Source organism: Harpia harpyja, chromosome 6, assembly GCF_026419915.1.
Source record: "Harpia harpyja isolate bHarHar1 chromosome 6, bHarHar1 primary haplotype, whole genome shotgun sequence".
NCBI lineage: Eukaryota > Metazoa > Chordata > Aves > Accipitriformes > Accipitridae > Harpia > Harpia harpyja.
In genome coordinates, this window is record NC_068945.1 from 15,584,842 (window position 1) to 15,609,286 (window position 24,445).

The 24,445-nt window shown below is 43.7% G+C and overlaps 1 protein-coding gene across 21 annotated transcripts in view; it reads left to right on the forward strand.

The window, feature by feature from the left end:
• The window catches only part of MICAL3 (microtubule associated monooxygenase, calponin and LIM domain containing 3), a 188,131-nt gene that overhangs the window by 19,426 nt on the left and 144,260 nt on the right, over nt 1-24,445 (forward strand). For 9 of the 21 annotated variants that reach the window (XM_052790715.1, XM_052790713.1, XM_052790719.1 and 6 more), the window contains exon 1: nt 16,520-16,711. The exons of 2 other annotated variants lie outside the window; for them this stretch is intronic. The gene's annotated coding sequence lies outside the window, so the exon portion shown is untranslated. Of the gene's footprint in view, nt 1-16,518; nt 16,712-24,445 lie in introns of those variants that run through there. 10 more of the 21 variants (XM_052790720.1, XM_052790721.1, XM_052790722.1 and 7 more) reach the window with 4 other exon arrangements.

Below are 24,445 nucleotides of genomic sequence, written 5' to 3' on the forward strand. Positions count from 1 at the left end.
GATTTGTGTACAGATTACTTTTACACAAAAAAAAAATTCTCCAGCTGTCCAAGTAGATGTGAGCATCAGAAATTAAGACTATAACTCATCAAGGAGATCCCCAATTAAATTGCCTCCAGCAGGTAGCAATTTAAATGCAGCGACTTTTAGCAGAAACACTTGCATACAGGAGGTAAGAGTACTGGTTAATGGAGAGCATCTCAGGTGCTTCAGTGGCACTTTGGTTTCATGTTGTGGACTTGACTTTTACAAATACTGCCATGTATGTGGAAAGCAAAAGAAGTCCTCTGGCACTGTAAACATCATACTAAGATGTATAAACAGGAGGGATGTTTGCAGAACACACCAAGTGCTCCTTCCATTCTACATCATACTGGTAAGGCCTCAACTGGGAACATGCTGTGTGCTGTTCCTGCACAGGGAAATTCAGGAAGGGCATGGACTGGAAGTGAGAGCCACCAAAGGTGAACATCAAGAATCACCAGAGGTCTCACCATGTAACCTAGGGGGACAGGCAAGAAAAAATGGAGTTTTAGGTCTGGTGAATGTAATAAGAAGTGATATGATAACTCTTCTTGCATCTAAAAGGCTGTTGCAGCAGCAAGAGGAACAAATGTTTTCTTTGTCTGTGATGGGTAGGATGAGAAGTAGATGTAAATTAGGGTAAAAGAGATCCAGGTTAATCATTAGGCAAAACTTTCTAAAGGCAAAAAGAGTGAATCATGAGAAAAGAACATCTTGCCTGGATAGACTGTGGTGTCTGCAGCACTGGGGAGGTCTTTAAGGGGTAAAACAGGTGGGACAGAGATGCTTTCACAGGGATGGAATTAGATGACCTCTCAGTATCCCTTCCAGCCCTGTAATTCAGTGATCACTGCCTCATTTGAAAATCCACTTGCTGTGTTTTTACTTGCTAATTCCAGATGTGGGGTCTCTGCTCTGGGACACTATGCTTCCAGTGGAATTTGCTGGTCTTGGTTTTTAAAGAGATTACAAATTCCCACAGGAGCAGTCACGCACCTGGCAAGTTCTGAGCCTTGGAAGGGTGGCAGAAGAGAATTCAAGATTCTTTGGCCATTTTTAGTGTGAAAATAGCTTTGATATCATGGAGGTACCAAAAACTGTCTTGGATTTTCTTCTGTAACTTGCCTTCCTTGCTATACTCCTTGTCTAACTGGGAGCAGCACCTGGCCCTTATGAAACTTCAATAATTTCTCTTAGAAATGGAATATATAAAAAAAGTCAGGCCTCATTTTTGTGTATTGGTTTTTCAAAATGGGACACTCTGCCATACTCTGACCTTATTTTGAGCAATAGCAGCTCACATCCTTTTATGAGCTGAATCTTGAATCACAGTATTTTTCCCTGGGTTGGTTTGGGATTGCTTCCTCGACGGCTGCTCTGCTTGCTAGTGGTCACTTCTGGGGTGCTAGGCACCCAGTTTTACAGTGCTTGCAGGAATTCATTCACAGGGAATCACCGCTTGGCTGGGGCGAGGTGAGTGTTACCTAGCCCAGCGCAAACCAGCAGTTCTGTAAAGTCCTCAGGGAAGATACGGCAATAGGCTTACCTTGCACATCGCCAGCCTGGAACATCAGTCTCCTACTAGGCTGTGGTGCAGGATTTCAGCTGTTCTCACTTGCTTTTACAAAGTAGCACATTTTGTACTAATGTTGCAGCCCCTTGGGTTTGTGTGTACACTGTATTAGCCTAAAGTTCTGTACAGTACTGCCTTCTACCCTCCTCCCACTCTGAACACCATGTGCACGCAGTGAAAAGAGACGTGCAAAGGAAGTATAGTGCTTTGTTTTTTGCTTTAGTTCTACTTGTTTAAACCCTTCCTCTTACAGTGCATTGTGAAAACTTCTCTGGCAATCTAATAGCATAATGATGCAAATAACCCTGTCATATGACTAAGCCTTGCTGGTGCTGGATTCCAAAGTATCAAGCCAAGATGTACAGTCTTGCCGTGGATGCTATAGGCAGCCTCATGCTAGAGTGCAGATGGCTCTTCAATTCCCTAATGGGAATTGTTCGTGTCCTTATTAGCATTTTACAAAGATTACTGTTAAACTGACAGCCCTCCTCCTGACTGCTGAGAGGCAGAGTGCTCAGCCAGTAATCAGTGGACAGACTGTACACATTGGCCCCTTTGAGAGCATGTTAAAATGTCTCCTGTATCACCGTATGTAAACCCCCTCCTCTGTCTGCTTTCATTTTTCAATAATGTAACACATCCTCAACCTCCATCTTTGTAGAGGAGGACACCTTGATATTTTGGCTATCAACAGGTAATAAAGGCTGCTGCTCCCCCTGCAAAGAGCTACTACGTCAGTGGCCTTCACTGACTTCAAAGGTGGAAATATCCATTGACTGGCGCTCTGCCTGCCCTTTGGTACTTGTATGTGCATGACTTTGTGCTTCTGCTCAGGTAAGGGCCAGCATCTTCACCAGATTTTCCAACACGTGAGCTCAATCAGCAGGCTGCGGCTCTCAAGTGATTGCAACCAGTAGCTCTAATTTCTATGCTCATGGAAACTCCATCAGTAAATGGGGTGGGTTGAGCCAAGTTTAGATCAGCTAAAGGCTTTCCTCCATCTGTTCTCAGGCAGGGATATAGATAGTGATTTGGGAATTGTGCAATTCTGGCTGATATTTGTCACGCCACACTGTAGTAAGAATTTCCTCAGCCATATCATGAACTCATTTTATGCATCGCTTATGAACAGTATCTATTTTGGTTTTTATCGCATATGTTATTGCAGTACCTGACTGCTTTTCATGCCAAAATCTCCAATAGACTATGGAGAGCCAAACTTCTCTTAAGGTAGGGTTGGAAGACCATGGCTTTGGTAGGACATGGGGACTGTGTGGGTCTGGATGTGAAAAGTGTTTGAATTATCTCCGCTGGAGAGGCTGTGTAAAGGAAACCTGGCGTACTTTCATATTGCTGTTGCTATTATCATATTATACTGGGTTTGTACTTGATTCCTAATCCCTGGGTCATTCACAGTGCTTCTGTATTGGCTTGCATTCCTGCTTTATTCAGGTGCATATCAACTGGCTCCCTTGGCTGAAGAATTCAAAGGCATACTCAGCTGAGTGTGGCCAAGCAGCATGTATGTGTGCACTGCATATACACACTAAAGTGTACAGATAGGAATGAAATATTTATATATAAACAGTATACAAACATGTATATATATTTGCACACAGACATGTGGGTGTATGTACATGCTGAACTGACAGTGCTTTTCCTGACTGCTGGTTCCGATGCAGAGTACGCAGCCAGCAACCTGTGGCTTCTGAGAGCATTTAAAAAAGTGAACAGATGTGCATACATACATATATAAGCCTACGTACACACACAGAGACTGAAGATTTCTATGTTCCTCGCAGTACTTTGTTGAAGAACGGGGGTTTGTCGTTTCCCTGTCCGTCCAGTACCTATACTATTAACCTCAGCGCAACCTGAGGGATTAGTCAATAATTGGGTCTTTCAAGGTGATTCAGTTAACAGGGGACAAGGACAACAGGAGCAGGCATTCTTCTGGTGCAATTTTGTTTATTTCACAGAGACCGAGGCAATGAGCTATTTTCCCTAACGCAGCAGGATCCAAACAGGAGGAGTTGCTATGACAGCTCCAAGCTTCTCCCCAGCCAACCCCGAACCAAAAATATATTTAGCCCTTTCTCATGATGATTTTATAAGCATCTCTCCAGCCATTTTTAGGTCTGATTTGCCACCTTTCTCCTGCCGGTTTCTTACGTGCCATCTCTCCCGCTCTCGGCTTCACCAGCGTTTCACATTTACACGCAAAGCGTGCGTGGAAGTCTTCCAAGCGCACACCTCGGCTCGTGCCAGGAGCCTCGCTGACAGGCAGCGCTTTGTGTGGCGGCACCTATTGTTTCAGCCGCCCGGCCTGCAAGAAGGCTCTCCTTGTTCTCGCCTCAGCTGGGAGGGCTCCGGTCGCTTTCTCGGGGGAGGGGACGGGGGGGGGGGGGGGGGGGGGCAGGTCTTCGCGGGATTCCGGTCGGCAGCAGGTTTGCTTCGAGCGGGAAATACTGGCTTTCCCCTCCGGGGGGTGGGGGGCAGCGGGGGCCCGCTGGCCGGGGCGACAGGAGCGGGTACGGGCAAGGCGCGGGGCGGCGCCCGCCCCGAGGGCCCTGGCCGCGGCGGGCGGGGGCGCGCGCCCTAACGGCCCTTCGCGCGCTCTAACGGCCCTTCGCGCGCTCTGGTCACGCAGCGCGCCGCCCCACACGCGAGCGCCAACCCCGCCCGAGGCGCTTTAAACGGTTGCCGCTTGGCCCCGCCCCTTTTTTGATCGCTCTCCGCCAGTCGCGTTTGGCGCGCGCCCTGGCCCCGCCCCACCCCGCCAGGACGGCCAATCGCCACCCGGCCTGTGCGATTCGCGCGGTGGGAGCGCACCATTGCCAGGGAGCGGGGGAGGAGCCGAGAACGTGACGGGGCTGAGGGGGGGAGCCGCGTCCTTTTATTGTTCGCCGCCGCACCTGCTGCGTTCCCGTAGCTGTCGCTCTCCTCCCCTTCTCTCCCTCTTTCAGAGCACCGTGGGCCCGGCGGCTGGAGCCCCGGCTCCCCGCCGCCCTCCCCTTGAGCCCCTGCATCGCTTTAAGGGGACGGGGCGGGAGGAGGGTGGGCTTGCCCGCGCGCGCTCCTCCTCTCGTCCCGCCAACCGCTCCGCGCGCGGGGCGGGGCCGGGCCGAGGCAGCGGTAGCTGCCAAGGTGTGCGCGCGCCGCCGCCGCCGCCGCCGCTTCTCCCGCCCCTTCTCCCGCCCCCTCCCGCGGCGGGCAGGGTCGGGCCGCTCCGCGCCGCTCCCCTGCGGCAGCCTGACGGGCGGAGCGCGGCGCGGCGCCCCCCGCGGCAGAGGCGCCTCGGGCCGCGCCAGCCCTGCGACCGCCGCCCCCGGAGCAGCATGAGGCGAAGGCAAGTGCTGCGGCGGGGGTCCTTCCGCAGCCGCCGCCGCCGCCCCCCGGGAGGGGAGGAGGGCGGGCGGGCTCCGGTGCGGCGCGGCAGGTGGGGTGGCCGCTGCCCGGCCGCGCGGGCGGGGGGAGGCGGCGGCGGATCCGCTTCATCCCTCGGCATCGCCCGGGGAGCGGCCCGGCGCAGCGGTGCGGGGGGGGGGGGGGGTGTCTCTGAGCGGCGCCGGGCCGGGGCGGGGGCCGTGCGGGCCCGCAGGGAGCGGCGGCGGCTGGAGCTGGCACAGGGAGGCAGGGCACCGCCGCGGAATCCGATCCCCGCAGCTCGGCGGCTGGCCCTTGCCGGCTCCCTGGCCCGATTACACGCCTCGGCGCCGGGGAGGAACGAGGCGGTGGCGGCCGCCCTGGGGGGGACCCCCCACCCCCCACCCCGAGCTCTAGCCTCGCCGGCGGCGGGTGGCTCGGCCGAAGGTGCCGGGGCACCTCACCCCCTCGCCCGGGGCTGGGAGGAGGCGGGAGGGCGGAGGGCTCTGCCCCGCCGGCTCGGTCCCCCCGGGGCGCCGTGCGACAGCGTGCTGCTCCTGCTCGCCGGCTTCAGCGCTGATAGCCGCTGGGCGGGTGGCGTTACACCGCGGGCAAGCTTTGCAGCGGTGACTCCCACGGTGTCACAGAGTACTCCTGGTGCTTCCATCGTCAGGTAGCTAGTGACACCCCCGCAAGAGAAGCGGCACGTACCGTCTTCATTTTATATAGGCTTCTGCTTGTCTCCCCGACTCAAGCCTTTAGCCTTTTTATTTTTACTCTAGATATGTTCAGTACAAGAGATGTCTAGCTTTGTAATACTTTTGTCTCTGTTCTACTTCTTTTTTTTTTTTTTTTTTTTTGTTGCGATACAGACTTAATCCCTGCAGGCTGTTGTCCCAAGATGTGTTTAGCGTGCTAGAATACTTAACAAGGGTAGCTTGTTAAGTAGGGGTTCCTTCTCTTATTACAATAAAAACTTGCTTATACATTCACTGTAATAACTTCATTGCATGTTCTGAAGAAGTCATCTCTTACCTCACGCAGTCATCCATTTAAGGTTAGTGCTGTGGAGCAGTTGACAATAACTTCTGTTGAGATGGAGGAATAATTTTCAAGTCTGGCACCACAAAAATCGCCACTTCCTTTGTTGATTCTGTACTTGTACTTTGAAAGGTTAACAAAATGAAGAATCTGGGGAAAATCTCTTTGAGTGTTAGACTTAAAATTGGGGTCCTGTACTTTAAATGGACTGGGTCAGTACTAGCGTAGGGGCCTTAGGGGAAGCTGAGTAAATAAATGGCCTCTGACTGGATGATCTGGATATGCAGAAACTGACTGTCCTTTAGGGCCCATTTTAGTTACAAACTTTGAAAGCTACAAGTTATCTCAGCTTGAAAAAACCCAGTAAACAATTTTCTGTGTGTGACTAAGAACTTACTTGAAATAGACTTCTTTTCCCAATAGTTATGCTAATACCTCTTTCTGCATTTCTTTTAGAGAATGTGCTTATTCTACTTATTTTTCACTGTCACATTTTCAGCACTTGTGTTTGGGTTGGTCATACTGCAGGGATGTGTTTGGTAAAAATAACTTACTGCATGGGAATTAACTTCTTTAATTATGGGAATATTTCTACTGGTCTAAGAGTCCGTGAAAGCTTACTTGCACAAAACTAGATGTAGAGTTAGATTGAAGTTGGCAGTGTCCCTTTAAACCAGCCAAAAGTCCAGTATACATTGATCTGCAGCTGAAAGTCACACTACAGTTGAGGGAACAGATGTATTTGTACTTGGCTTGCAGCTTGCTAAAGTACTTGTGTCCAAGAACACAGATGGATATAACTAGATACACTAGACTTGTATTCATTCATATCTTAATTACAGTTGGAAGGTACACCTTTATAGCTGACTGGTGAAGTTGGAAATTCTTTAGTTCTTAAATTAATGGACAGGGGAACTCCTCTTGTGTTACAGGACAACCATGAAGATTTTTCTTTTAACAGTTATTCTTAAGTATTTGTGCAGAAAAAATAACTAATAGTTATGCTGATTATGAATGACGTGTATCTCTGAATTTCAATTTTTAATAAATTTGAATACCAATCCTGTTCCTGACTAATCCTGTGTGTTAAGAAAGGATCTGTAAATAGTATGCGACTGTATATTCCTGCTGTAAACGTAAACACAGCTGGTTGAGGTCAGGATGACATTTTATTCTAAGCTTTCTTGCCTCTGTGGTTTTCAGATGTCCTGGAAACATGCATCACATGAGAAATCTTAGTTATTTTGCAGGTGCAGGTCTCCTTTGATAAAGACTACAGCACTGTTACTTTTCCATGAGAGAGCTCGAATTATTGTTGTACACATGGTAATGCAGAGCTGATGATGTGTTGCTTTTGGAGAAAGCTGAGGCAGAATTGGTCCTTAGCTGGATGTGTTCCTTTCATCTTGCAGGTTATCAAAATGCCTTCTCAGTCACTTAAGTAATCCATGAATGGGTTAGGTGTTTTTTCTCCTTTTCAAACACAAGGGCTGTCTTGCCAATGTAATCTCAGAGTTCTATTCAGGGTAGCTCTAGGACAGAAAACTTAAAAGTCTCTTTTGACTGTGTCACAGGAATTGCCTGTGAGAGCAACAGCAGAGCCCATACATGGACTTTCTTTGGTGTTATGGCTTTTGTGCTATTTCCGTGGAGAAGGCTTAGGCAGCTGTGGTAACAGGTTGGTCAAAACTTGCTTCTGCCATGCAGCTTCCAGCCCTGATGTTTTAGGAATCTGTTCTCTGCACGTTGATCTACAGCTTAACAGCCTGGGGTGGAAAAATCCTTTCACTTGCAGCTGAGGCTAGGGCTACGCTAAAATCTTCCATCAGCATAGCTGTTGATCAGGGGTCTTCACACAGATTGTTATATGAGTAAAGCACGTGTGCTATTAGGGGCTTGTCTTAACACTGTGGTCTGTTGTTAATATATGGGTGTGAAATGCAGCTTTGCTAATGCGCTGTATGACTGTTCTAATACTGCTGAGATATTCCTAGTGTGGATGTGATGCAAGAGAGTTTTCCTGGGTGAGTGCTTTTACTGTAGCAGATCCTAACAATAATCCCACCTTTCATTTAAAAAGGGGAGGAGGGGGAAGTTCCCCCTGGTAAATCCAGGAAGTGGGTTTTTACATGAGCTCCACTGGGGAGCCTTGCTTGCATTTTCTTAGGTCTCCCAGCAGCACCAGAGCCTAGAACTGATCTTAGCCTTGCAAACTAGCGGGATGTAACTGCGATGTCAGCTACAGAGATGCTGTTCATAATCTGATAGGTGGAAATAAAGCACAATGATACTGATCCAGTGTTCATGCTGCTATTTGGAAATGATGTGATAAGATACAAGAGGCAGGCACTGTTTATTTACTAGGAGGGGAGCCCAAAACAGTGGAGACAGAGCAAGAGGTAAGGTAGCATAGGAACATCAAATCACCACCCTTTCCTTGCTTTTTCTCCTCCTCCCTCCCCCAGCTGAATGACATCTTCTGTTGTAATTGCACAAGGGAGAGGGAGAAAGGGAAAAGTGCATCTAGGAGAACCCAAGAATGTACACTCTGAAGAATGAGATCTGCACGTAGATGGTGTTTGTGAACAGTATGAAAACATTTGGATTCCAGCTGAGTGTTTGGGACACGCAGCCACCAAATTATTTGTTGTCTGTTCTTGCAGTCTCCTCCTAATTTTGGAGTAGTTGGAATATGTAGTTGATGGGGCTCTAACAGCATTTGGTTTCTTTATGTTAACAGTAAACTGACATGGTTCATAGCTCTTCTCATTCTCCTGCCTGTACTGTATCTTGATTTGAAGAGGCACTGTGATGCTCTTACGTATGGATTGGCTTGTGATAGAAATTCAGTGCCCAGATACCGGAAACAATTTAAGGAAAGGAAGGTTGCTCACCTGTGTGGGTCTCTTGTAGCGGTTTGCACCATTTAAGACCTCTGTGTCTCTTCTGACACCCCCTCTCCCCCTTTTAATCAAGCAGCAATTATTTGGCTTGGTAGCAAGAGGAAACTGAAGGATGTTTTTTCTTTCTTTTCTGAGGTATTGAAATTTGCTCTGTTCAGAAGTACTCAGTGAGACTAGGAAAGGAAATGCAAGTTCTTGCTCTTTGTGGACAGCAGTAAATTAACAATAGAATTGTTTCAGGAAAGAGGAACCTATTTCATCCCACACTTCCTAAGGAGAGTTCATAACTTTTCTGCTAAAGGTGTGCAGTAGCAGCATAGCTTATTGCTGAAGACAGAAGCCTGATTGTTCCAATAGAGATCAGCTGTTCTGAAACTGTTGTTTTTGCAATAGACAACATGAGAAACTGCATTTCATTTTTGAGAAGGGATGCTGAAGAAAGCTATGAAAATTGTGAGGAAAACCTTTTTACTACATTCCTGTTTGTCTCAGCCTGTCATCACTGCCTTCTATCCAGATGTTTATCTGGGTTATATGTTAACCTTTTTCATTCTTTCTCCACAACATCTTTGAGATATGATCTTTTGTGTCTAGCCACATGGTTAAAACTAGTCTAGGCTGCCCTCACTTTGTCTGGATTTCTTTTTGACACTCAACTGTTCAAAACCATGACCATTTTTACTGAAAGTGTTTGGTTTTGGTTTTGTCTGCCACTAAGACTCTTAGCAAATCATTCCTATGTGGGGTCATACAACTACAGACATAAGCTAATTTTCTTCTTGACCCTTTTTGACTGTCATCCTAAGTGGCATACTGTGGAGATTTGACATGTAGTCCCACCTGTTAATGCTGCTAACTTTTGGGCATTTACTGAAGCCTTGTTGTGGTCTTTCTTTACCTTGTTCATCCTGAAAGAGGAGTGGCGGATGGATGCTTTTCACCCTTCATGAAGAAAGGTCCCATAAACATCTATGGAGCTATCTCATCTTCTGCCTTCAGAGAAGTTCTTAATGCCTTCCCCTGCCATGAGCTGACTGAACCAGAGCAGCCTGGCAGTGGACTGAGTAGGCCGCTGCTTATCCTCCTGAGTGTTTTTTGCCTTTTTGCTGTGCTCCCTTCTTTCTTTGGATCCACTTGTCCAGCAATCATCTCATCCCTTGAGTTGGAGTCTTTGTGTGCAAGAGGTGTGTTTTCTTGTTCTGCTCCTATGTAGCATGTTATGTACTGTTATGTTCTGGTTTAGACTGGTGATCTCAAACATTATTGTATGATATGAAACATGGGTAAAATCTTGCAGTTTTCTGTTTTCTGTGCTGACTGTTTCCAACATCGGTCCAGGTATATTTTGTTATGTTATGGGTCTTTTGCTGTGTTTGCCTGCATTAGGATTCCAGTTGTACAGCTTAATTAAAATCTGGGAAATAACCCACTTATTACATCAACTTCCTCTTTGGCCAGCAGGAAAATTGTTCTGTATTACTACTTTTATGCTCTGCTGTTTGGAAATAATTCCTCCAAATCTGCAGTGCTTTGAAGTGAGGCAAGGCTTGCTGGGAGCTGATATGGTTGAGGGAAAAGGACATTTCAGTGCATTGAAGACTTCTAATAAATCTTTCTTTCAAGCTTTTCTTAGTTATAGCCTTTATCGTCATTGCTGCAAGATGCTTTGGAATGAGCTTTGGGTGGTGTGTCTGAGGAAGTCTTAGGGTATAATCTTCTACTCTTCTAAGTAACTTTTGAACTAAAGTGGCAACGGATAGCATAACTTTTATAGTGGCCTCCCTTTAAATTATTAAGATCTCTTTACCCTGAATCTGCAGGGAGACTTCTCACTGGAATTTTAAGTGTAGGCAGAACAGCAGCGTTTTTGTGGAATCATATCTTGTTATCTCTGCCATACAAGTAAAAGTGCTTCTGGCCATGTGAATCATATCTAACATTTCTATCTCTTTATGACCTTGGTGGAACTGCCTTGGTTTAACAGGATGGTTGGGAGGCCCTTATTGCCCTTCTCTTAGTCTTTCTAAATGTGCTGTGTATACTTACACAGCTGATGAAAAGGACTTCTCTTGTTGGGTCATATGGAAAGGATAGTATAAACTCTGCTCCATTTTTGTGAGATACTGCAGCTTGTAGCGGTTTGTACCATTTAACACTTGCTTATGGATTTTTTCAGGGTTCATTAAAGAACTGAATCTAAGGGCAACAAGAAACCAAATTTGGCTCTAACCCAGTTAAAGAGCGCAAACCCAATTGATATCTATCCAGTAATACCCACATAACAGACGACTATGGATCTCATGTTGAGAAGTATCCTCCAACACTTGCAACATCATGGTTATGTGACTGAAGAAACAAAGCGGAGGACAGTAGACTTTCTCATCTCCTGTTTTGTGGTGATCTGCACAGAAATGAGGAATGGAGGCAGGTGTTTGCCTAGGAGCCCTGATTTAAACAGTCAAATCCAAGAATGTTTCACTAATCTTTTTTTTTGCAAGAGAAAGTTATTTCTTTAATAATAGTCTGTGTACATTGTGTATGGTACTCCATCTGCTATAAACAGAGTTCTGCTCAGTTTGAGAAAGTCTAATCTGGCTTTTCTATGTCAGGAAGGGTGAACAGTTTTGGGGAATGTGGCATGCTTTTGATGATTCACTTGGCCATGCTAAATCACTAATTAAGTGAGGCTCCCATTGAGAATTCTCTAGAGCTCTGCCACTTTCTGCATTGATTGTAAGGAAAGACTGATTTGGAGTTAGCCTTTGTGTATAGTTTGCTTGGTGAGCCTGGGAAGGCCAGTGCCTCACACCTGCTATTTCAAGTTTCTTCTAGATCTTGTAAATGTCACTTGTCTTGCTGCTTATAAACAGAATCTAAACATATTGTGGACTTTGCAGGGAGAGTAGGACTGCTTACACATCCAGGAAATACAGGAAAAGGTTGGGTGTCAGTGATAACCTGGTCTGCTTCCAGTACTTCAGAAAGAGAGGAGTTTGTACATCTGAAAATGGAGGAATTATGCAGAAGGTGACAGCATCAGTAGCAGATCTCCACTAATAATTCTCCACAGTGATAGTATTCAGTGTTCCCTCAGAGAGAAAAGACAGACAGACTACAGCTGAGCCCATCATTGTACCTTATACTTTTCTTGTTGCTTTTGCATTACATACAATGCCTGTTGTGTTACACTTGCCTGGAGACCCACCCAGGACTCCGCTGTGCCAAATATTGTATTAAAACATAGCAAAGAAGTCTGGGGTCTAAGATTTTTTTTTTTTTTTTTTCTTAAATAAAGCAGATGAGAGTGCAAGAAAGCATATACGATTTTTCTGTTGATGTTTGGAATGGCAAATGCTGGGAAGTTTTGAGTTCAGTGTATTGAATAGAATATTATTTGACAGTGGATTTATTTCAGGATGTGAACCAACCTTCAAATCATTCAGTGGGACACTTCTAAAGCTGCAAAATATAAACTCTGTGGGCTTATGAGGAGGTATGTATCTGTGAGAGGTATATATTTTTATCATCTGGGAACCTTTGTCTTGCTATTACACAAGCAGTTTGCATTCAGGGCAAATGTCCCTGGCACATCCTCCCTCACCTCTAGCTCCACTCAGCATGGTCAGGCTTCATGATGTTGAGTGGACTTGCTTCTGAACTGTCCCTCAGACGCCTCTCTGCATTCATACCACACTTGTTCCCATTTCCCTGGTCTCATATCCTACCCAGACAGTAAGTGATGGGACTTATGAAAATCAGAAGAGGTGTAAGGTACTTCAAGTGCCCAGCTTGTATGCTGAGCCAATTCCACAGTCTGCTGAAGGAATCCTTCATACAGTTGTGGTCATGAGTGTACTCACAGTGTGGTTCATGGAGGGAGGGAGGAGTCTCCTGATCCATGTTCCCTCCGGGACAGGAGGGAGATCTTCGTTGATGAGTATGCTGTGAGTACAACATGTAGCCCCTTTCCTATCTCCTCCAGGTCTGCTTGTTTCGTTTTTCACTGTACTTTTCCCTCCCATCTCTTTTTGCACCCTTCCTACCCAGTGCCTCCCCAAGATGCAGAACCTTCTTCTGGCCATGGCCAGACTGAACTTCAGTAGCACTGGGGAAGGGAATCTGGCATCCCAGCAATGGTGGACTGTCTCTGGTATCTTATCCTTGTGTCTCAGGGCATGGTGCCACTGGAAAACTGGCTTTTTGGGTGCTTTCAGAGAGCAGAGTGTGCTGTTCAGGTTCGTTATTCAGTGTTCCTTCTGGTTTCCTCCTCCTACATGTTTTCCTTCCTTTAATCCACTGCCTGCTTTTTCTGTTTCATGTTCCCCACAGCCATTTTCTTTTTTTTCCCTCCTGGCTGTTTACTGTCTTACCCTTCTTTGGTCCATGGCGAAGAAACTATTGAATTTTGTTAGCAATAACCATAAGCCTGTTCTTAACAGTGGGAGCCAGTAGGAACATAGAATGCACCCAGGGTGCGTCTTGTGGACTGGATTAGCTGTGCAGTTTGCTGTATTGTTTTCTTGGAGGGGAATTGGTTAATGTTAGTTTAGAAATGGTGTAGTCTCAACTGTGATCTAAAACAGCTAAATTGCTTGGAGAGTGTCACTTGAGACATTTGCTTCCTCTGTAGGAGACTTCTGCTAATGTGCCCTTTTGTGGACAATTGTCTAGATGTCTCATCAGTCTGGAGAGTCTTGTTTTTAGTGCTATGTGCTCTCTGGAGAGTTTATTTTTAAGTAGTTACTGAAGCAACAGTCTTCTAAAATGCTTCAGTGTTAGGATAGAAGGAATTAAAATGTTTAGTAATCCTCTAAAAGGGTAGATTGAAAAATATATTTGTCTCTTCTATTCTCTAAGGCTAGCTGAAAGTGTTGGTGTAACTGTTCTGGAAGAAGACTTGTTTACTTCATAATTTTCTTCCTCAAAACTCTACTCTAGTTTAAATTATGGACGTTCTCAAACTGAAATATTGTCAAAACCAAATGTTTTATTTCAGGAACTGCTGTGCGCTATCCTTCGTTATCTGCTATAAAAAGATGACTTATTTTCATCTGTGATGAATTCTGCCATCTTAAGATGGGCTGTATCTTGATATAGTCACCTTGGAACTGTAGCTCCCATGGAACAGTAAGGTGCTATTACACAAGCGAAATAACTTTACTTTTTTGAGGAGAAGCATTTTGTAAGTCTTCCTCCTTTGTACCAAAAACCTGGGGACTTCACTGTTTACCCTCTGCCAGAAAATTTCAAAGAAAATGTTTTCCAAGAGGTCAAATTTCCTTACCGTGATGTACTCTTGCAGCATTGTAGCGGTTCTTACTTTATATCGTTTTCTTTCTTAATCTAAAGTCTTCAGATGAGTTGTGTCAGTACAACAATTACACTTAATGAAGTTATTGTATTCATTTGAAATCATATAAAGTCAGTGATAAATCAGATGATTAATGAAATGTTGCAGAATGTCACCTCCAAATATAATGGGTTGTCTTTTTCCAAGTCCTCATTCCTTTGCTGCTCTATTCCTCTACTCTTCAGCTATCACAAAAGGCCCTTTGTTGTTCATTTGACTGTTAAACTATGCTTATTTTGTGCTTCATCAAACTCTCAATGAGCTCAAGGTTTATAATATCAAAAGTCTGGATCTCCAAGGGTGAGAGAAGCTAACAGGTTTCATAAAGCTATAGGGATCAACCAGCATACAGGAAAACATCCCAGGCAGTCAAGGCCTTTTTGATGGTAGAGGACAGTGGTGGCGAATTCTTTATTATGCTTTCATCCAAACCATGATGGTAACTTGCAGGCGTGATGCTTTCTCACAGTCAGCGTCTGCTGGTGAATTCAGCTATCGGGCATAGTACTTTGGTTCTAGACTTTTAAGAAAGCAAGAAATTTCAGAAACGTGAAGTACAATAAAGGTGAAAGAGTAGTGAAGGCAGAGGAAAGGCCAAGATGACTTGAGTAGGTTCAAGATGCATAGGTTAGACTTGACCCAGCAGGCCAGTGCACAGTATCTGGTCTCGGTTGTTCCTTTTCCTGTTAGTGTCACAACAGAGGTGGATCTTGAAGGGAAAACTCTGAAATGGACTGGGAATAAAGTGCTGTGAGATGAACACAGTAAATTAAGATGAGTGTTAATTTCTTCTGTTGGATTTGAGGATGAATTGCCTTACAATGCTGTGCTAATTACAGCAATTCAGGAGATGATTCACAAGAGTGGGTAGCTGAGCATGGTCCTTCTAACAGCTGTCTTGGCTTAAGCTAGATTGATTTGTTTACTAGAATTGTGCTTCATTTGCTACAATGGCAATTGCAAATGCTCAGTTTTAATTCCTGTGACTTGACTGAATGGAGTCCTGACAGAAGAATGGGAGCAGCCTTCAGCCTGTCTACAAAGTCAGATACTTTGGCTTGTATTTAAAAAAGTTACTTTACAGTGGTATGGGCTAGAAGGTGTTTTCAGTGCTGTAAATTAAATGCTAGGCCATGTAACACAGTCATGACATTTAGTGCTAAGTTACACTGCATATTGCACAATTTTACTGGGGTTTGCTGCTAGCTTCATCATGTAGGCTCCAATATGGAGACAATATCCTTAATAAGTCTCAGGGAATCTGAGAGCAAGTAGATTCTGTGATCTTGTTCTCAAATGGCAGTAATGGCTTAAAATATATAATATTGACATATTTTTTCAGTTATAAAAAATTTTATTCTCCTGTTTCCCCAAATAGAAATGCAAAAGATGTTAGTGTTCCCATTTGATGGGATAGTTCTTGCTGTGCAAAATGCAAGTTGCTGTGACATATTGGAGTTTATGCCAGTTATGTGCAGCAAACACATGCAGTGTCTATGGAGTTTCAGTTATGACAGCAAAATCTTTAGGTGGCAAGAACAAGGTCATGGGTATGAGATTAACTTGCATACAGCAGTCCTTGTTATAGAAGGGAATGTTTGGCAGGCATTAACTTTATTAGCTGATAATATTCAGATACTGCAGAAAATGCCTCTGTTCTGTGAAGGTCTTAAAAATGGTGGAGGTATGAACCCTAGCCACCTGGTCTGGGTTCAAAGGGTCTTTTCTTTAGAGGTGGAGGGGGAAAAAACATGATGGTCTGACCAGGCTTTTGGTAAGCATGTTGTAACTTGTGACAATTTACTAGAGCACTGAAACTGAGCAGCAGCCCATTGCTGGAGCGTGTCCTCACCTGCAGGATCTAGTTGTTATATCTTAGAATGGTTATGGGAGGCTAGTGGTGGGAATAAACTGTGACCTTACTTCTCCCGGGCAAGGCCCTGACCATAAGGAGTTAAAACTTGAAGAGGAATGAACTGAGGTCAGCAGCACAAATAGTCTGTTCAGTAAATAATTTTCTTTGTATACCGACTCCATTCTTTCACTCATTATTTGCTCCACTTATTCTTTTCCCTTCCTACACACACACACACACACACACACACACACACACAGGCGTGCGCGAGATTTTTCTGGCTTTATTATTCTCTCTCGCCCTAGTTATCACCTTCCAATGGCCACTTGTCATTGTGACCCACCCTCTGTCTAAGGGAGCTGTAGATGATAGGTTTACTGTGAAAGAACCACCCTCAATCTGGGATGGACACCTATGTTCAGCTTAGAAGATGCGAGGCTGTTTTCCAGCTGCTCCTGCGAGTCTGCTTGCTCTGAGCACTGCAGTGGCTATACAGAATGCAGCGCACGGGAGGGAGAACGCTGTTCAGCCGAACACAGAAGAATTAAAAGCTGTTGCCCACCTTTTTCCCTCGTTGGTGACAGGCTGTCAGCTCCTGGGTGAGTGAACATCTGGTACATGGCATGCATTGTTCCAAGATTGGAGGGGAAATCCTTTAAATAGCTGTGCTGTTAGCTGAGAATTTGGGTGAATGTAGGATGAAGCATTGGTTGATGCTAGAGTCTGCAGAATATAGCAGGCTTTGATGCTAGTGCTTGGACATGATGCTCTGAAAAGAGAAAAAGGTTTTAAGGGTATTGTATCTGAGGATCCACAGAAACTAGCTAGAGGAGAAAGTAGGATTTTGGGGGTTGAGTGACCTTGAATGTCTACTCCAGTGAAACAATCCATGTGTGACTGGTATTTAGGAAAATATTTTCTGGGAGGCCCTTTTGTTAGGGGGAGCAGTTTAAACGTCCTGCATCTGTTCAGAGATCCATTTTGATTTTCCAATGGAAGTGTAATAGCTACTTCTTGTCACCCTTTGTATGTGATCTTGTAAATGCTCCTGTCCCCAGGCTCCTGAAAGATGCGCCGAATCTCTTTTTGTGGGTATTAAATTGACTTTTAAAAGCCCCACAAACGGGGTGAATTAGATGTTTAGCAGGCATACTGTAACGTGGCAACTATTGAGAAGACAGCCCATGTATAATCATAAATATATACTTTTGGGTCGGGAGGGGCTTTGGGTCCGGACCGCTTAGCAATCTACAGCCTAATAATTCTTGCCTGCTGTTGGAGTGCAGCCTCTCTGTTTCTTCCCTTTCCCTCAGGGCACTGTTGTCTGCTTCATTCTTCTGAGATTTTTATGCTTTCCATTGTGTTTTCTTAAATAAAAAGGCAACTCTAGAAACAAACAAACAAAATTCCTTTCTTGCTTGACTTGTGCTTTTCACTTCTAAAAATGATTTTCCTTTCTGTGGTATGGCAGCATTATTAAAACCAGGACTTTTCTCGGCTAAGCTCTGTTACTGCAGAGCCAATGGGGTAAAATGAGTATAGTGCTTGCTGTGAGAGTAGTGTTTTTCCCTTTGGTTTAAATATTGATAGTTACAGATCTGAAGATACTAAATCAAGACAACTGTTCATTGTTCTCTAAACAGACTTTAGATACAGCTTTCCTACAGCTACATTGTTCAGTGAAGTGCGTTCCTTTTCAGTAAATAGACAGGCCTTAAGGCCGTCAGGTTCTTCAGATCTGAAACAATGGAAGCAATCATTAAAGCTAAACACAGAAGGAAAACAATTGCAAAGGGGAGATTTTTAGGAGTGTCTTGGGCAGTGCCCCTACCTCCAGCTGCTCAGGTTTTTTTATCCTGGGGTGCTGTGTCCTCTTTTCCTCTTGTCACACAACACAGCTGTCTGGGTGTGCATGAAGAGTCTGATCAGAAAACTGATCTGGGTTTAAAAATAGCTGCTTTGGAATAAAAGATGGCAAACCTGGCCAGGTTTACTGTGGGGTCCCATAGCTGTTGTAATGGTATTACTAGTCAGGTGGGGATGGTTTGGTGGTGAAGTGAAGAAGGGGCTACTGTCAGTACTACTTGCGGTATGGGGGGAAGCACAGTGAATGACAAAGAAAAACTGTTGCTTAATGGTCTTGTATTTGGGAGGACATACTTGATACCTGTGGAGAAAAGGGAGGAACATTTTCAAGAGAAGTGTTAAAAGGCTATAGCTTCTTTGAAAGAAAGAGGCAACAGATGCAAGTTAATAAAGGAGAGAAAATACAGCCAGTGGTTAGATGAGGTGCCATAAAATCATGTTGAACCATTATTCTTATTTTTGTCCTGTAGGGTTTTGGTTCATAGGCTTGTTCTCTGTCTCTGGGGCCCCAGCTGAGAGACAGATGGAGCAGTACTTCTGAAAGAATGTAATTCTGTTAGCTGCTCTCTGCTTTCCCTCTTAGCTCAGTGAACTTCTTCAGGTTTGCTTGTGGACTTGTGAACGTAGTCACTTCTGCCTATATCAACTGGTTTTGTAACAAAAAATTACCTCTTCCTGTACATGACTTCATAATATTTGTACTAGCAAAATACATGCTTCTTATTCTTAATTAGCACTGAATATATGAAAAACTTGAGGCTTCTAATAATTGGAGAAATGACTGCATTGTTAATTGGTGATTAGGAGCAGCTTGGTAAAATGTTGGAATAGTAAAAAGCTGTGTTGATTTTTTTTTTTTAAACTAGTATTCAGGTGGGTATTTGAAGTACCCATTTGTGTTACACTGAGATGTTTCTAGCCATGTAGTTTCTCTTTATGATTCCTTCAGAGCGCTTTGCGCTGATTCAGAAGGGCACCTTTTACTGTAGTGTGGCATAAGGATGGTGCTTTCGTGTAAAAATAAGTAGGGGTGGACTGTATGTCAGGACTTGTTGGTGAAGTGGCTTGGTGGAATTGACTTAAACACTCACTGTACTCGGAGAATGACAGAAGCTCACTTGTCTCTCAGATGAGCAGCCACATTCAGGAATGGAGTTTGTTACTCTCTGCAGAGAGACTTGAAAGAAGATGCCCTGCCTGCTCTGTGAAGGAGGAGTGTAAACCAGGCATAGTCAGTCTAGTCTTAAAATAAATGCTAGTAAAAAATCGGAGGTCCTGACGTTGGTGGGCCTGAATGTTACTCAGCTAAAAGAGAAATGTTACAAAGCCTAAAAGAGAAATTGAAAGGAAGTAAAACTGGAAAGGAAGGACCCAGCTGTCTTTCCTGTTTCACAGAACTTGTGTACAAACCAGGGTGTTGTATGCAGGAGAATGATATTAATAGTTGCTTTTCTGTCTTTCTCCTGTACTTTGCTCTCTAGTTTAGACAGGCATTTGCAGCATTGCAGGATTCCTGTCTGTACTCTGTTGTTATCTAGGAAAGCAGCGTTACCTTTTAAAGTGGTGAAAATACTATTGATCTAACATTACACTGAAGTTCTTTAATCTCTAGGTGTTCCGGCTGTTTTACAAAAGGGATAAAAGTCTGTGTCCCCCTCAGTTTTTGAAGGGAGATAAATGAAATGCAGCATTATACTGTAGTTGACCTTCATAAGCTTAGACACAGCTAGGGTAAGAATCTAGGTCTTTTCCTGTTCTGGTATCAGTACATTAGGAGGGAACTTTTCACTATCTTGCAGATGTGATATACGTGTTTGTGGGCATGAATAGCAACTAATGAATGTTTATGCATATACTAATGAAGACTTACATCTGTTTTTACATATGCATATGGGTATGGATTTGCAAGATACCAGTGTGGGTGTGAATAGATGCAGGCCTGGGAAAATTGTGATAGCTTGTAACTGTGCCACTTGGCACATGCTGTGTGTACAAATGCATACTTCCAGAACAGTATTAAAAAGCAAAATAAAAATGTCTACCTTCTTTTCCCCAGAGAGTCATGAACCCTAGGGTTTTTTTGAAGCATAACTACCACTTGCTGAAAATCTTAATAAAAACCTCCTACTTCTGTCTTTGGTGGCTTTTTGAATGGGAACCACTGTTGTGTGACTGTTTACATCCCCAAGTAGGCAAGCCTAGTAATGCTACAGGCAAGGAAGTGAATAGTGTTAGAGTGAACCTGACAACCCTTTTTGATATACTCTGCAATTTAAAATTTGGGTGGCTGGTGGTGAAGTTAGCAATTTCATTGGACTGCATGTTGGGAGTTATTTCTAGGGATGTATGCATTGATCCCATTTTGTGACAAAGGTGCCTCCTCCCCTATGCTTGGTTGTGGGGGTTTTGGGGGTTTTTTGTTTGTTTGTTTTGGTTTTTTTTAAGAGATTGGCAACTTGTAGTTACAAAATCTGATCTGCTAAAAGTTGGAGTTTAGTTACAAGAATGCTTCCAAAATTAATAGTGTGTTTTATTTGCCTACCTGCAATGTTATTGAAGCCCCTCCTTGACACCTGTAGTGTTTCTGAAATTTCCATCATACCTGACAGTCCTCGTGAACCCCTTCTGTTCCTTTAACAAAATTATGTTGTAGCAAGAGCCTCAGTATTTGATTCTGAAATACTTCTGTTGGTGCAACTATCATTCTGATTTAAATGTTGAAAGAGTGCTGATTCAAAGGAGGGAACACAGAATCAGGTAAATTCTATGATTTTACTATGGAGTCTTGTTAATTTGAGAAATGGGAATACAGTGTTCTGCTCTCTTACTGTCTCTTTCTTGGTAGTCTTGTTTTTAAAAGGTGTTTGGCCTCTTCAGAGGACTGACTTAGTGGAGGCAGCCTATTTTGCTTTTAACATTCACAGTATCTTTTTAAAACTGTTGTTTCAGTGTCTATTCTGTCATTTTTGTCTGAAAGTTTCTATTGTTTGTTCTTCTAACTCTACCTCTGAAGCCTTCTATTCCTCCTGCCAGCCCTGAGTTATTAATTAGTTAGCCCCTTTTGTAATTTTGTAACATTATGTGCTCTTTTTCAGGAAACTGAGAAAGAAACATTACTGGTTTTGTGGCTGTTCAGTGGCTTTGTCAATGTAATGCACACAGATCCTGAGTGCTGAGTATGGACCGAATTGAGATTCTTCCCTGCAAATCTCCTAACTACTGCCTTTTAAAAAAGTTGTTAACTATGACTAATCAGTGCCTGAACTCCATCTAACTTTGCCATTCTCCTCAATTGAAACTGGGAGCTGTACTGAAATATGCAGTATAACAATTTTTGGTATAATACTAGTTCTAGCAGCAGTCATACCTACTGCTTTCTTAAGGTGTTTTATTACAACAGTTGATAAAAAACCTGGAGGCAGGGAAGATCAATGCATGAGCCATTTCATACAGTGGAAACTAGTGAATTAATAGGCAGTCCAATAACAAGAATTTCAGACTTTAACTGAATTGGAGTTGATATTTGAGGATCAGTATAGACATGCTCACCCTTTTTGCAAGGCAGTGAGTGAACCTGTCATTCATATTGCAATATGTAGCATTCTGTTTCTGGTATGTGAGTGTGTGCTACATCTAGTTACCATGTTTCCCAATGGGTGCATTTCCTCCCTTGAAATCACTATGCCCTCGGGTATACTTTTTTTAATATTGGCCAGTATGACTGCAGATGCTTTCTTCCCTGCTTGTTCCTGTGTGCTTTTTTTTTTTTTCCCCTGGTCACACTGAGTTACTTGCTTGCAAATTAATTTATGGAAATTACTTCCACAAGTTGTTAGGTAGCGTCTCAGAGACCTTTCTCTGTGTGCTTCAAGTTAACCAATAGAAAAGAGGGAGCTCAGTTTGCTAGGGCTAATGTACAGACACTCGCAGAACTCTTCTTGCTCCTGCTTGGCATATTAATAGGGATGAAATATCAGAGTAACAAGAAAAAAAAATTAAATGGGTACTACTGCCTTCAGAAGGGAAGTAGGCAGAACAATGTTAAGTGGCTTCTGTCTTCTTCTGCCAGCCTGTTCACTATAGTAAACCTGACTTATATTTTTATTGTACTTTTGAAAGACTCCAAATTTTTACATCTGTTTTTAACACTTCCGATTGAGAGGGGGAGGTTCTCCTGTATATGTAGAAGCGCTCACTTCTGGTTTTGTAGAAGGATAATTAGTGAATGATTCCTAGACCTGTATTGGCACTGGTGATGAGGCATAAAAAAATCAAAACAGCCCCTAGACTGACTGCTGTGTTTTCTTATTTTACTTAGGAGCATAAGGGACAAATACGAGAATGTGCAGTTTGCCAGCTGAAGGAAGTGTGTGTGGTGGCTTTTTCTGGCTCGGTTCTGACTTTTTAAACCACTTAAATGAGCAAATGACTTGCTACTTTTCCTGGTCTGTCTAGTTCTTTCACAGTCTCATCTGAGATACGTTTCACAGATTCTGAGTAGGGATTTTGAATGGCTGACTTGTTGGGTATGAAGGCACAACTTGGACTGCTTTGTTGGTAAACAGCAGTGGTAAAAAATAATAATAATAAAATCATGTGCTCTGGCTGCTATAAACTGTGTTGTTGTAACTTCTCTCCTAAAAACAGAAATCCGTTCCTTCCTCGGCAGTTAGAAGAGAGGCTACAAATCTAAGCTGGAATTGTGTATCTTGACTGGAGGCCTGGGAGGTGTTTGTTCTGGGATTGAGCTATGTCTTCAGACTCCATATGCACTCTAGATCTCTGGTTAAGGACAAGTGAAAGGCACCTTTCCCCGATTCTCTTTTGCTCTGTTATAGTTGTAGCAAGAGTCTGCTTTCTCCCTATTTGATGGGGTCTTGTTCCTTTGCTGTCATAGTCCCTAGGGCTTTCTGACAAGGGAATGTTACAGAAGTAGTCTCTAAGCCCAGGCAGTGCTGCAACCAGTATCTGTGGGCAAAAGATACCTTCCCTACTACTCTTGAGGATCAGTTTCATTATACTAGACTGATAGTTTTATCTTTGCAAGTGGTCTTTCTCACAAACCTCGATTCAGATGATCCATTGAAGCTATTTTGGGACCCTGGGCAGATGTCAGCTTCGTGCTTCTTCTCTCTTTCTGGTATCCACAGTGAGCTGTGAATTCTGTACGTTCCACAGAAGAAGAAGATTCATGATCAGAAATCCAAGGCTCTGACCCCAGTGAAGTGTCAGCCTTGAAAATACAGAGAGAATGCCTAAGGTTAGTTAATGGGAAGGAAAAGCCCCACCATAATCATTTAAGTGCTAGACAGCTTCCTTTCTGTGGAATGGTTATCGGAGAGAAAGTGAATCACTTAGTTTGTCCTTTTCCTGTAAGTGTCAGTTCTGTGATGGGGGGAAGCAGAAGTTCAGATCTGGGCTGAGAGAAGAGGGCTGCACTTAGTGAAACAGTTTTGGCATAGGAGGTTTTATCACAGTTGAAAATTTCCTCTACCTTTCTGTGGAAGAGAGGCTACTTGGAAGATGCTTAGTGTTCATAGTGTGTTCGTATTTTGTATGTTTTTGACTGAAAAAAGGCAAGATACTTCCATTTCCTACTATTGTTGTGTAGAGTCTGGAGTAGCACTGTCCAGTGCTTGCAGTTTACATTAGTAAGACTTTTGAGTTGTTTTTCATGTGTTTGTGTACGTGCAGCAACAGTTACAGTTTGGACTTTAATTACTTTACTCTTTTCCATGCTTATGCTCACTGCTTGTGTTATGGTTAAGCAGTGGAAATTCATTTTGGCACACTGAAGAAGTGCACTTATCTTGAATATCATGTTTCCTTGAAAATGCTCTACTGCTTACAGGTTTCAATGAAAGCGTATGCTATGCTAACAGCGAGTGAAATTTCAGTTTTATTTTTGTCAGCTTGACAGTGTGTCATGTTCAGCTTTTCTGTTGCATAGCTGGTTTTCTCTTGTGCTGAAAAGACATTTCTAAACTTTACTAGAACAAGAGAACACACTGGATTTGAAAAAATTTAATAGGTATTAGGGCATGCATGCCAATTCTGAGAGCTTCTCTGAAGCTGCTTCTTGCATACTGTTGTTGCAGTCTGGTTTGTAGAAACATCGTGTTCTTTTCTGCTTACGAAGTTCAGACTTTATAGCTGGGGAGAGCTCTTCATCTCACAAACAAACAAAAAACACAAACAAAAAAGTTATTGCAGTGCTATTTGGTTCTCCTATGAAATAGAAGCAAAGGCACCAATTAGTCACATTTGACTTGGTGAGGTTACTGTGCCCCTTTGCTGAAGACAGGCCTGTTCACATCAGCCCAGTTCTGACACAGATGCCCTATTCTAGTCTCTTTTTTTAAAGCTGGTTTTAAGTATTAGTTTCAGCAATGTGTGATACAAATCCTGTCTAAATAAAACTTGTTTACAAGCCTCAATACAAATAGGAGAAATAAGTTTCAAGCATG